Here is a 13,506-nt window from a genome sequence, read left to right on the forward strand (position 1 = left end):
TGGCTCATACATCAGTGACTTCATCTACACTCCTGGAAATGGAAAAAAGAACACATTGACACCGGTGTGTCAGACCCACCATACTTGCTCCGGACACTGCGAGAGGGCTGTACAAGCAATGATCACACGCACGGCACAGCGGACACACCAGGAACCGCGGTGTTGGCCGTCGAATGGCGCTAGCTGCGCAGCATTTGTGCACCACCGCCGTCAGTGTCAGCCAGTTTGCCGTGGCATACGGAGCTTCATCGCAGTCTTTAACACTGGTAGCATGCCGCGACAGCGTGGACGTGAACCGTATGTGCAGTTGACGGACTTTGAGCGAGGGCGTATAGTGGGCATGCGGGAGGCCGGGTGGACGTACCGCCGAATTGCTCAACACGTGGGGCGTGAGGTCTCCACAGTACATCGATGTTGTCGCCAGTGGTCGGCGGAAGGTGCACGTGCCCGTCGACCTGGGACCGGACCGCAGCGACGCACGGATGCACGCCAAGACCGTAGGATCCTACGCAGTGCCGTAGGGGACCGCACCGTCACTTCCCAGCAAATTAGGGACACTGTTGCTCCTGGGGTATCGGCGAGGACCATTCGCAACCGTCTCCATGAAGCTGGGCTACGGTCCCGCACACCGTTAGGCCGTCTTCCGCTCACGCCCCAACATCGTGCAGCCCGCCTCCAGTGGTGTCGCGACAGGCGTGAATGGAGGGACGAATGGAGACGTGTCGTCTTCAGCAATGAGAGTCGCTTCTGCCTTGGTGCCAATGATGGTCGTATGCGTGTTTGGCGCCGTGCAGGTGAGCGCCACAATCAGGACTGCATACGACCCAGGAACACAGGGCCAACACTCAGCATTATGGTGTGGGGAGCGATCTCCTACACTTGCCGTACACCACTGGTGATCGTCGAGGGGACACGGTACATCCAAACCGTCATCGAACCCATCGTTCTACCATTCCTAGACCGGCAAGGGAACTTGCTGTTCCAACAGGACAATGCACGTCCGCATGTATCCCGTGCCACCCAACGTGCTCTAGAAGGTGTAAGTCAACTACCCTGGCCAGCAAGATCTCCGGATCTGTCCCCCATTGAGCATGTTTGGGACTGGATGAAGCGTCGTCTCACGCGGTCTGCACGTCCAGCACGAACGCTGGTCCAACTGAGGCGCCAGGTGGAAATGGCATGGCAAGCCGTTCCACAGGACTACATCCAGCATCTCTACGATCGTCTCCATGGGAGAATAGCAGCCTGCATTGCTGCGAAAGGTGGATATACACTGTACTAGTGCCGACATTGTGCATGCTCTGTTGCCTGTGTCTATGTGCCTGTGGTTCTGTCAGTGTGATCATGTGATGTATCTGACCCCAGGAATGTGTCAATAAAGTTTCCCCTTCCTGGGACAATGAATTCACGGTGTTCTTATTTCAATTTCCAGGAGTGTACTTGGTGACACTGCTCGATTAGCATGTGAGAGCTTAGCTGCAGATTCGACCAGTGACTGGAGTGGAGTTTGAGCCAATTGAATGTACAGCACTGAAGGAACGCTACAACCATCTGAGCTGGGAGCAACTATACTCACTCTGGCTGGCCGTGTTATGATAGGGATTAGGCTCCCATTACATAGCGAGCAGTGGAAACGCCATGCTGTCCCAGTCCAGACCACCATCGACTGTAGAAAACTGTGTTGCATGGTGCTGAAACAATACTTCTGCAGCGCTCATTTGGAGAATTACATCATTGGATGGTCTGCATACCCCTTTAGCTAGTTGAAAAGGCGCGCCTGAAGCTAATGCCACAACATCTGCCACCCACCTCGCTCCTCCCCTTCCCCCCACAACCTTGGGAGAGCTTGGTCCTCGGAAATACAGGCAGCTACTGAACCTCTGAACTATTAGATCAATATGGTAGTACTGTGCTTCTGTTTTCTCCTACCTCTTCTGCCCCTGCAGTCCTCTGTTTCTCACACCATTATTCACTCTTTACACATTGTCTGTTCATAATTTTCTATCAGTACAGACAGATCGTGTGGTTGATTCATTGAATTGGTAGGTAATGGACTGGGAGATTGGTTGAGTGGGTGGCTCTCCACCAGTGGTGGACAAAGGCCATGGCAATGAAGAGTAAGGAAGTTCCTCAAGATGAAATTCCTCTTGCCTTGACTCAATGCTGGTACCCACTGTGGTTTTGCTGAATACGATGTGACAACTGTTCTGCACCCATACACATATAATGTGTTGCTAATAGCTTCTTGAGGGTGCTAAGTAAGGTGGAATGAAGGGTTTTATTCTGGTATGTTAGGTTCCACACTGACAGGATTTAGGAAGGATTATAGGCTAGATGCAGGAGAGGATGTGACATGTTTAGTGCCGTAGTCCCTGTTATTGTTGCTGGAAGACAGAAGGTTGGTCCCCAAATGTCATATTGAGTTCTTTTTAGCAGTATCCCAAAGTTCCATAATTCAAATGGTTCTTTTCCATTTGAGTGTCCATGCTTATAGGTGGTGACACTTACATATGAGCTGTGAACTAAGTAAACACAGTGAGGTCCTACTTTCTGAAAATGTGAGTAATTTTCTTCCTCTGAGGAATAGTTCATTTCACGTGTCCCTGCGTCACTCTGGAACATTTCTGGCATTGACACAGCTCTTCTGCTGTCATCAGACCACGACTCTTGCTGTTTAGCATAACTAAGAGAATCACCCTTGTTAATAGATGTACAAATTCCCTAAAGCACAGGAGTACTACATAGCATTCATATTTTCTGTCCATATCTGCTACTCCAACCGCCCTCCTCTCTTGTATACATGAGTCTATCTCTTGATCTTAGTGCATATGGTAAGGTACACACAGACTGTTAGCAATGTCTCAATCAGTTTGTCATGCCACTTTTCCTTTCAAACCCCATCCCTCTCCCCACCCCCATTCTTGTGACTCATGCCAGTAATGGTGCTAAAGACAATGGCACACCCCGAAACGGTCGAATATGCCCATTGTGGACTGCTGTTGTTCAAGTATGGAGCTCTAACTTCACTTTGCTGTCGGGGGTATCTCGACCACTTTGGTACAGACCTTGGTGACTGTTGTGTTGGCAGAAGAGCCAACACCGTGTTACGATTGGAGGCCGAAATGCACACGTTTTAGCTCACGCAGGCTGGCGTGAGGAGGGAAGGGCTATACTGACTTGAGGTCTGGAACATGCCACGGAATTAGAATTCAGAAAGCGGACGTAATTAGTTTGATACTTAACTTTAATCCATTAATGATGAACGTCGCTCTTGACGGTACGTGATTCACAATATTATCTGTTCAGAATACATTCGTAGTAACTGAATATGGCGCCTTGCTAGGTCGTAACAAATGACGTAGCTATGCTAAACTGTCGTCTCGGCAAATGAGAGCGTAAGTAGACAGTGAACCATCGCTAGCAAAGTCGGCTGTACAACTGGGGCGAGTGCTAGGGACTCTCTCTAGACTATACCTGCCGTGTGGCGGCGCTCGATCTGCAATCACTGATAGTGGCGACACGCGGGTCCAACGTATACTAACGGACCGCGGCCGATTTAAAGGCAAGTGTGGTGTCTGGCGGTGACATCACAGTAACAAACATAAAATTCTGCAGTTTTTTTCCTTTTAGTTGAAGGACTCATCAACATCAGCCATTGCCCCATGCAGTATGTAAGCAACATGACATTTCGTTGTCCCATCCACTCCTGCCACTCTAGGGCCTTCATATTCGCTTTTTGCACTTGGCACCATACAGTCTGTAAGTTTTTCCCAAAATTCCTCACAGTTACAGTGCTTTTTCCTACTCTGGGTTTCGTTAATTGTACACATTCACTACATAAGGTAATAACATATCCCAGTCATTACATCAAATGTTGACTTTGTCACTCAGAGTCTACCCTATATCCTTGTGAATCTTTTCTGTTCTGCCATATGCTCGTAGGAGTAAGGCAGTTGCTCTTAATTTACGAATTCGTAGCAAAACGACAACGTTTCTTTATCAGACCAGATACGAAGTTAGTATATTGGCCAGTAATCAACATCTATGGAGTACCAAAGTTTAAAAACCAATCATTAACAATTTCTTGTGTCACAGTGTCTGCTTGATTGCTTGTAATAGCTATCATTTATATGAAATGCAAAAAGTTATCTGCTGTCGTTAACACATAATGATTCCCTGCCAGCATCTGTCCAAATGACCTATGATGTCCACACTAATCAAGTCAAACAGGTTGATGGCCTCTGGTAATCTTTGCAGTGCAATATAATGATGACTTAATCTGGCTCATTAGGCGCATGGTACGCAGTTCTTTACATACTGTTCCACATCCCACTTACTGTTTTCCACCAACATTGGTCAACTACACATCGTTATTTTGTTCTATGACCTCCACGACCTGCTAATACATCAACAATAGCCTCGTCTAACACTCAACTTCGCAACATAGCTGGTACCACAACACGAGATCTGAGGTTTGTCTGTTTATGTAACACTCCGTCATGCGCAATGAATTGTGGTTGCACTGTAAATAGCTTCAAGTCTGCTCAAGTGCGTGCACCTTCTGCCTCTCTGAAGAGGTGGAACCTAGCCATTGTATAACACAAACTGATGATGATGATGTTTGGTTTGTGGGGCGCTCAACTGCGCGGTTATCAGCGCCCGTACAATTACCCAATCTTTGCTCAGTCCAATTTCGCCACTTTCCTGGATGATGATGAAATGATGAGGACAACACAAACACCCAGTCATCTCGAGGCAGGTGAAAATCCCTGACCCCGCCGGGAATCGAACCCGGGACCCCGTGCTCGGGAAGCGAGAACGCTACCGCGAGACCACGAGCGGCGGACTAGATATAACACAAACTGTCTGACTAGGCCATCAACATTTCCATGTGATATTTTAATATGGCTGGAGCAGCTACCATAGATTGAAATCATTTTGTAGAGATAGTAAATAGCCAATCACTTGAAAAATTGGAAGGTTTATTAAAACCCATTTACCATGGTTTCAGCATTTATAAAAACGTATTCATCAGAAGGAGATATGGACAACTGGATTACATATTGTGGCAGAGATACATTAAAAAACAACCAAAAGGCATCAGTCAGATATAAAATTTTACCTCCACATTAAATTAAAACTTGCACAACATTGTTGTTGTCATGTGGTACTTCCTCACCAAAGTGCACTCACTACCTGTACATTGGTGAGCATTCTAATTTCTAATTTTCCTTTAGCGGTTCCGCTACATACATCTCGACTGCTAACAAATTTGTTGCTGTACTTACCCTTAGTAATGTTCAGACTTCCTATTCATGTGATTAGACACTGAGAGCTCAGCGCTATCACATGAAAAACAGTTCATTTTAATCCATCAGCGATGCCACAGATTGTCACTCCTCGATGCTGCTTGTAGGTATTGGCTCTTCTGATACCAATGTTACGGCTCCCAGTCACCTTTGTTGAAGGATGGCGACTTTTGACTCCAGAGCAGCTTGTGCAGGAAGCTCTGGGAAGGGTTCTTGAAAAATAAACTGCAAAAAGCTGTTGTATGGCCCTATAATGTTCTATAGTTTTGTAATGTTAGAGTTGCTTTTTTCAGGTACATCTAAATAAAGAAGAATAGCATATGTTGGAATTATGAATTACAAAAAATTATAAAATTATAAAAATTATATATATTTTTTTAAAATGGCAAGGATCTAGAGAATGCATCGTGCACAAAGGAAGTAGCTGGCAGAAGAAAATTTTAATGTACACCTTATTTATTTTCGAATCATTTACAGGCAAAAGTTGAGCGCCTCTCAACATTGCTTCTCAGGCTGTTTACAATTTCACACATCGTCAGTCTCTTACGGGTAATGTGGGCCTACTTGTTTACTTGTAACTCAGGTATACACTCAGTACTCTGCCGGTATCTGCCCATGATGGTTCTCACCAACATGTATTACATCCATTCCAGCAAGGCTTTAAAATAACAAGTCTTATTTTGCATCATTCCCTTTAGTCGTTCTGATTCTATCTACAGTCCGTTTTTGGCGCTTTTCACTACGTCCTGTCTTTTATCACGATTGCTATTTAATTTTGCTTTCATCGGTAGCCTCCTTTTTCAGCTTTTATAGTTTTATTGTTCTGTTTAGAACTACTTCCTTCTATGGCCATCTTCTTCATTCTCTCCGTTTTAAGCTTTCTCTCTCGTCACTATTTCACCAGTTTTACAACGTGAATGGGAGTGATGGGACATCTAGTGCACTCAGTTTTTGCGTGTAAATGATTTGAAAACAAGTACGTTGACTTCTGTATTTAACTTTTATTCTGTAACTTACGCCCTTTGAACGTGAGATTATACTCTTCTCTCTAGATCCTTGACACTCTTAAAAAAGGTTTATAATTTTTGTAATTTTATAATTTTTTTATAATTTCTAATTTCCTTGAGAGCTATTGTTCTTTATTTAGATATACCTGAAGATGCAACTCTAACTTTGCGTAACCGGTAGTACTGTTAAAGGATCATATAGTAACTGTTTGCGCCGGCCGGGGTGGCCGAGCGGTTCTAGGCGCTACAGTCTGGAACCGCGCTACCGCTACGGTCGCAGGTTCGAATCCTGCCTCGGGCATGGATGTGTGTGATGTCCTTAGGTTAGTTAGATTTAAGTAGTTCTAAGTTCTAGGGGACTGATGACCTCAGAAGTTAAATCCCATAGTGCTCAGAGCCATTTTGAACCTTGTTTGCATGGATTATCCTACATTTATTTACGTTAAGCATCAACTAATATCCCTTGCATCAACATCCGATCCTTTATAGATGTTTTTGCGTTCCGCTAGTCTTCGACGTTGTCACTTTCCTACAGACAACGGCATCTAACGAGATATACATTTTGTTTAATAGATCCGTAATTAGAATCTAATCAAGTATGTAGACTATCTTAGAAGACAAGAGTATATAATATATATTTAGAACGAAATGGATATACTTATGTTCCTTTTATAGATCGGAACTTAAATGGTCCTTATGGATACCTAACAAGTAAAAGAATGTGTGAAATGGATTTCCATTTACGAGGACACAAACATCTCACAAAACCTGCAAACGTACACTGAAGCGCCAAAGAAACTGGCATAGGCATGCGTATTCAAATACAGAGATATGTAAACAGGCAGAATACGTCGGTGCGGTCGGAAACGTCTATATAAGACAAGAAGTGTCTGGCACAGTTGTTAGAACGGTTACTGCTGCTGCAGTGGCAGGTTGCGGGCTTTCAAAAATAATAAATGTAATGTGGTGTGATGGCCCTCAACTACGTACCCTCAGACTCAAAGTTGAAATATTAAAAGTTTTGGCTGGTTTCGTTGTCTAGGAGCTGGGATACGTAGTTGCCGCATTACAAGCCAAATACCGCTGAGTCTACAGTATATAATATGATTGTACACATGAATCGAATGGTCGAAGGTTCCTACCACTCGGCAAATGCGAATTTTGAATTAACATTTTTAAATGAACAATTGCAATTAAATAAAATGCGCAGGTACTATCTTAATGACTTTAAATGATGAGTACGATAGAAGAAGAACTTTTGCGAATACGGTATATTTCTGCAAAACACTTATTGGTGTCGATGGTCCAGCAATTAAATAAAATATAAGCTGAATAACAGGGAAACAATAGATTCCTATTGCACATAATTAGTTGTGAACAACAGCATAGCGTCTGAGATATTCACTTGTAAACGCACACTACGTCTTCACTGTAGAAGCCACGGAAATCTCATAAGAGCACAAGTCGGCACTCCGAAGTATTTCTATCTGCCGCGACCACGCGCAAACCACTCCACACTCTCCAAGTCTCTCCCGTGACCGTGCGTCCATCGCGCCCTCGCGTCCAGCTACCTTCGTGTCCTGTGCCGTTCTCTCTCATGTGTCCTCTCGGGAAACGATGCTCCTCCCCCACCTCCATACGTCTCTCCATGCATCCATTTTGGAACTATCGCTGTGATTGGCTAGAGCGCTCCCGCCCTGTCTCCAAGCCAATGCACATTCACAAACATAATGAAACACATTCGAAATACAGGATTTACATTTAAATAATTTGAAATTAAATAAATATTCCTACGGCTGGAGCATAGACACGCTCTAACACACGTTATAAAATACATAAACAAATTAAATAAACATATATCAAAGGAATAGCAAGCAAGTGCTTTCTAAAACACAGTAAATAATTGACCAATTTCTTCTTGAATAACATATGTCAGATACAAACAAAGTCATAGATAAATAAATGTATTTATAAGCATGCTGCTACCGTTTTTTCGTGTAACTGTTGGTTACTTATGGCCTGACGCGATTGATAGTGATCGGCCACTTTGACCTCCAATAACTCATGTACTATTCAAGTTACAATCATGTAATTCATACCGATTTAGGTTTACACTAATAGCTTTCTAAAGACATGTCGATCGACGAAATCAGATGAACGCCGGCCGCGGTGGTCTAGCGGTTCAGGCGCTCAGTCCGGAACCGCGCGACTGCTACGGTCGCAGGTTGGAATCCTGCCTCGGGCATGGATGTGTGTGATGTCCTTAGGTTAGTTAGGTTTAAGTAGTTCTAAGTTCTAGGGGACTGATGACCACAGATGTTAAGTTCCATAGTGCTCAGAACCATTTGAACCATTTGAAATCGGATGAACCGTTTAGATTTTGGAAATTCGTTGCTGGGTGTTACTTGTGTAATTTACCTTCAGCTGCTAAACTTAAACTAATAAAGATATTGAAAATCTAATTACAACATCAAGAAATGGTTCAAATGGCTTTGAACACTATGGGACTTAACATATGAGGTTATCATTCCCCTAGAACTAACTTAACTAAGGACACGACACGCACCCATGCCTGAGGCAGTATTCGAACCTGTGACCGTAGTAGTCGCGCAATTCCAGACGGAAGCAATTAGAACCGCTCGGCCACCACGGCCAGCTATTACACCATCAGAATTGTCGTGCAAGTGACACTAATGTACATGTTTCTTTTTGAGGTATCATGATTCATCTGGCTACTATTAATTTCTATACATACTGTGAAATGTCTGCCCTGATGGTTTCACAAAGTTCTACGTACTGACTTGGCAGAAAATCCTAAGAAATTTTGGTCTTATGTCAAAGCGGTAGGTGGATCAAAACAAAATGTCCTGACACTCTGTGACCAAAATGGTACTGAAACAGAGGATGACAGACTAAAGGCCGAAATACTAAATGTCTTTTTCCAAAGTTGTTTCACAGAGGAAGATTGCACTGTAGTTCCTTCTCTAGATTGTCGCACAGATGACAAAATGGTAGATATCGAAATAGACGACAGAGGGATAGAGAAACAATTAAAATCGCTCAAAAGAGGAAAGGCCTCTGGACATGATGGGATACCAGTTCAATTTTACACAGAGTACGCGAAGGAACTTGCCCCCTTCTTGCAGCGGTGTACCGTAGGTCTCTAGAAGAGCGTAGCGTTCCAAAGGATTGGAAAAGGGCACAGGTCATCCCCGTTTTCATGAAGGGACGTCGAACAGATGTGCAGAACTATAGACCTATATCTCTAACGTCGATCAGTTGTAGAATTTTGGAACACGTATTGTGTTCGAGTATAATGACTTTTCTGGAGACTAGAAATCTACTCTGTAGGAATCAGCATGGGTTTCGAAAAAGACGGTCATGTGAAACCCAGCTCGCGCTATTCGTCCACGAGACTCAGAGGGCCATAGACACGGGTTCACAGGTAGATGCCGTGTTTCTTGACTTCCGCAAGGCGTTCGATACAGTTCCCCACAGTCGTTTAATGAACAAAGTAAGAGCATATGGACTATCAGACCAATTGTGTGATTGGATTGAGGAGTTCCTAGATAACAGGACGCAGCATGTCATTCTCAATGGAGAGAGAAGTCTTCCGAAGTAAGAGTGATTTCAGGTGTGCCGCAGGGGAGTGTCATAGGACCGTTGCTATTCACAATATACATAAATGACCTGGTGGATGACATCGGAAGTTCACTGAGGCTTTTTGCAGATGATGCTGTGGTGTATCGAGAGGTTGTAACAATGGAAAATTGTACTGAAATGCAGGAGGATCTGCAGCGAATTGACGCATGGTGCAGGGAATGGCAATTGAATCTCAATGTAGACAAGTGTAATGTGCTGCGAATACACAGAAAGATAGATCCTTTATCATTTAGCTACAAAATAGCAGGTCAGCAACTGGAAGCAGTTAATACCATAAATTATCTGGGAGTACGCATTAGGAGTGATTTAAAATGGAATGATCATATAATGTTGATCGTCGGTAAAGCAGATGCCAGTCTGAGATTCATTGGAAGAATCCTAAGGAAATGCAATCCGAAAACAAAGGAAGTAGGTTACAGTACGCTTGTCCGCCCACTGCTTGAATACTGCTCAGCAGTGTGGGATCCGTACCAGATAGGGTTGATAGAAGATATAGAGAAGATCCAACGGAGAGCAGCGCGCTTCGTTACATGATCATTTAGTAATCGCGAAAGCGTTACGGAGATGATAGATAAACTCCAGTGGAAGACTCTGCAGGAGAGACGCTCAGTAGCTCGGTACGTGCTTTTGTCAAAGTTTCGAGAACATACCTTCACCGAAGAGTCAAGCAGAATATTGCTCCCTCCTACGTATATCTCGCGAAGAGACCATGAGGATAAAATCAGAGAGATTAGAGCCCACACAGAGGCATACCGACAATCCTTCTTTCCACGAACAATACGAGACTGGAATAGAAGGGAGAACCGATAGAGGTACTCAAGGTACCCTCCGCCACACACCGTCAGGTGGCTTGCGGAGTATGGATGTAGATGTAGATGTAGATACGCCATTTTTGGCACCCTCGGCATACAAGTCTCTTTCTTCGACACAGCGTCACCATGGAATTCCCAGCCACACTCTCGGGCTGGACCCCTCTTGCTTCAGCCAACGTCCGGTACCACGTGGTCGGCCTGCCGAGCGGCCCATACACTCCGAGCGGCCCGTGTGGTCACGCCAACTCCGAACTTAGAGTATTTTCAGGGCACCACAACTCGCCTATTACCTCTCAAGGTCATCAAGATTTAAATGAGTTTGAACGTGGTGTTATAGTCGGCGCACGAGCGATGGGACACAGAATCTCCGCGGTAGCGATGAAGTAGGGATTTTCCAATATGACCATTTCATGAGTGTACCGTGAACATGAGGAATCTGACAAAACATGAAATCTCCGACGTCGCTGTGCCCGGAAAGGATCTAGCAAGAACGGGACCTACGACGACTGAAGAGAATCGTTCAATGTGATTGAAGTGCAACGCTTCCGCAAATTACTGCAGATGCCAATGGTGTGCCATCAACAAGTGTCAGCGTACGAAACATTCAACGAAACATCATTGATATGGGCTTTTGGAGCTGAAGGCTCACTAGTGTACCCCTGATGACTGCACTACACAAAGATTTGCCTGGAGCCATCAATACCGACATTGGACTGTTGATGACTGGAAAGACGTTGCCTGGTCGGACGAGTCTCGTTTAAAATTGTATCGAGCGGATGGAGTGTACGGGTATGGAGACAACCTCATGAACAGCTTGGACCCTGCAAGTCAGCAGGGGACTGTTCAAGCTGGTGGAGACTCTGAAAAGGTGTGGGGCGTGTGCAGTTGGAGTGATATAGGACCCCTGATACGTCTAGATACGACTCTGTCAGGTGACACGTACTTAAGCATCGCACATGATCGCCTACATCCATTCATGTCGATTGTGAATTCCGACGATCTTGAGAAATGCCAGCAGGACAATGCGATACTCCACACGACCAGAACTGCTACAGGGTGGCTCCAGGAAAACTATTCTGAGTTTAAGTTCTTCCACTGGTGATCAAACTCCCCACACATGAACATTATTGAGAATATCTGGGATACTTTGCAACGTGCTGTTCAAAGGAGACCTCCACCCCCTCGTACTCTTATGGATTTATGGATAACCCTGCAGGATTCATGGTTTCAGTTCCCTCCAACAATTCTTCAGATATTGGTCGAATCTATGCCACGTCTTGATGCGGCACTTCTACACGGTGTACCAGTTTCTTTGACTCTTCAGTGTATAATGCACTGCATTGCATACGATAATTTTTTCAGGTGCTGTAGCCATGCAAAATGAAACAGGAAATCGTTAAATACATCTGCACATTTATCTCGTTACTGTACTGAAGATGTACAGAAGTAAGATTTGTCATAAAATTCGCGTTATTTCGTACTATTAGTCTGTTGGTTCTACTGAGAAATTAGTCAGTGGGTTAGGAATTGGCCACCAGTAAATCCTTTAGGCTCCTCACAATCGTACCTAGTAGCTAAACTTTTCATGGCACTGACATATTACTGAAATTGTGCGTTCCTGAATAATGGGCATATTTATGGAACAAAGTAAGTGACTTTATATCTTAACGAATGTTGTTTCGGTTTCTAATGTTGGTTCCATGAATTGAGTTGTCGACTTAAAAAGATATATGTAGCTTTTGTCACATTTCATTGAGGAATAAAATACTGGGAAGCAGTAGTTAGTGTCTCCAGTACTTTGTACAGGTCTCTGCAGGAGTTCCTTGAGTTGGCTCAAATGCTTCAAATGGCTCTGAGCACTATGGGACTTAACATCTGTGGTCATGAGTCCCCTAGAACTTAGAACTACTTAAACCTAACTAACCTAAGGACATCACACAACACCTAGTCATTCCTAGAGTTCACAGCACAAATAATTCATATTACATCCTTTCTTTCTCGAGAAACGTTAGCGCATCTTGATGAGTTATCCCAAAAAATGATCTCGTATGACATTGTGGACTGAAAGTATGAAAAGTATGCTGGCATTTGCGTTTTTATTTCACCAGTGTCTGGCAACATCCGCACTACAAATAAAGATTTGTTTAGACCTGTCAACAGTTCTCTGGTATGCTTCTCCCAATGATATTAATTATGAACTTTAAATCCTAAGTATTTAACACTTTCATCAACCTCTTGAGAGGGAGAAAGGCAGAGAGAGGGACAAACAGGTCTCTTCTGAGCAGGCCGGCAAGCGTGTAGTGAAAGGCGATACAGCGCTCTGCGGAGACACTGGATGGGAGTGTTGGCGACGGTGTGCCGCTATTTCCAGCAGCTGCCAATGGAGAAATCGCGGCAGTCTCTGGCGACGTCCGGCGGCCGACGCGCTCCGGAAGCGTGGCGTCACCTCCGAAGTTAGGGCGCCTGGTGCGGGGTGGGCTTCGTCGATCGTGAAACAAATCGACTGCGACGGCATTCTGCCTGTGCAGTGCGTTTACTTTCCTTCATATCGGAAGGTTACGTGTTGTATGTTATCATCATCATCATCGTTATTATTAAATTATTACTATTATTGCAATCCTGACCATTAAAAAAGCACCACCAGGGAGGTGGTACATATCGAACCTCAAACTGTAATTAAATGTTATACGTACAATGGATATTCAAATGATTTAA

Source organism: Schistocerca cancellata, chromosome 9, assembly GCF_023864275.1.
Source record: "Schistocerca cancellata isolate TAMUIC-IGC-003103 chromosome 9, iqSchCanc2.1, whole genome shotgun sequence".
NCBI lineage: Eukaryota > Metazoa > Arthropoda > Insecta > Orthoptera > Acrididae > Schistocerca > Schistocerca cancellata.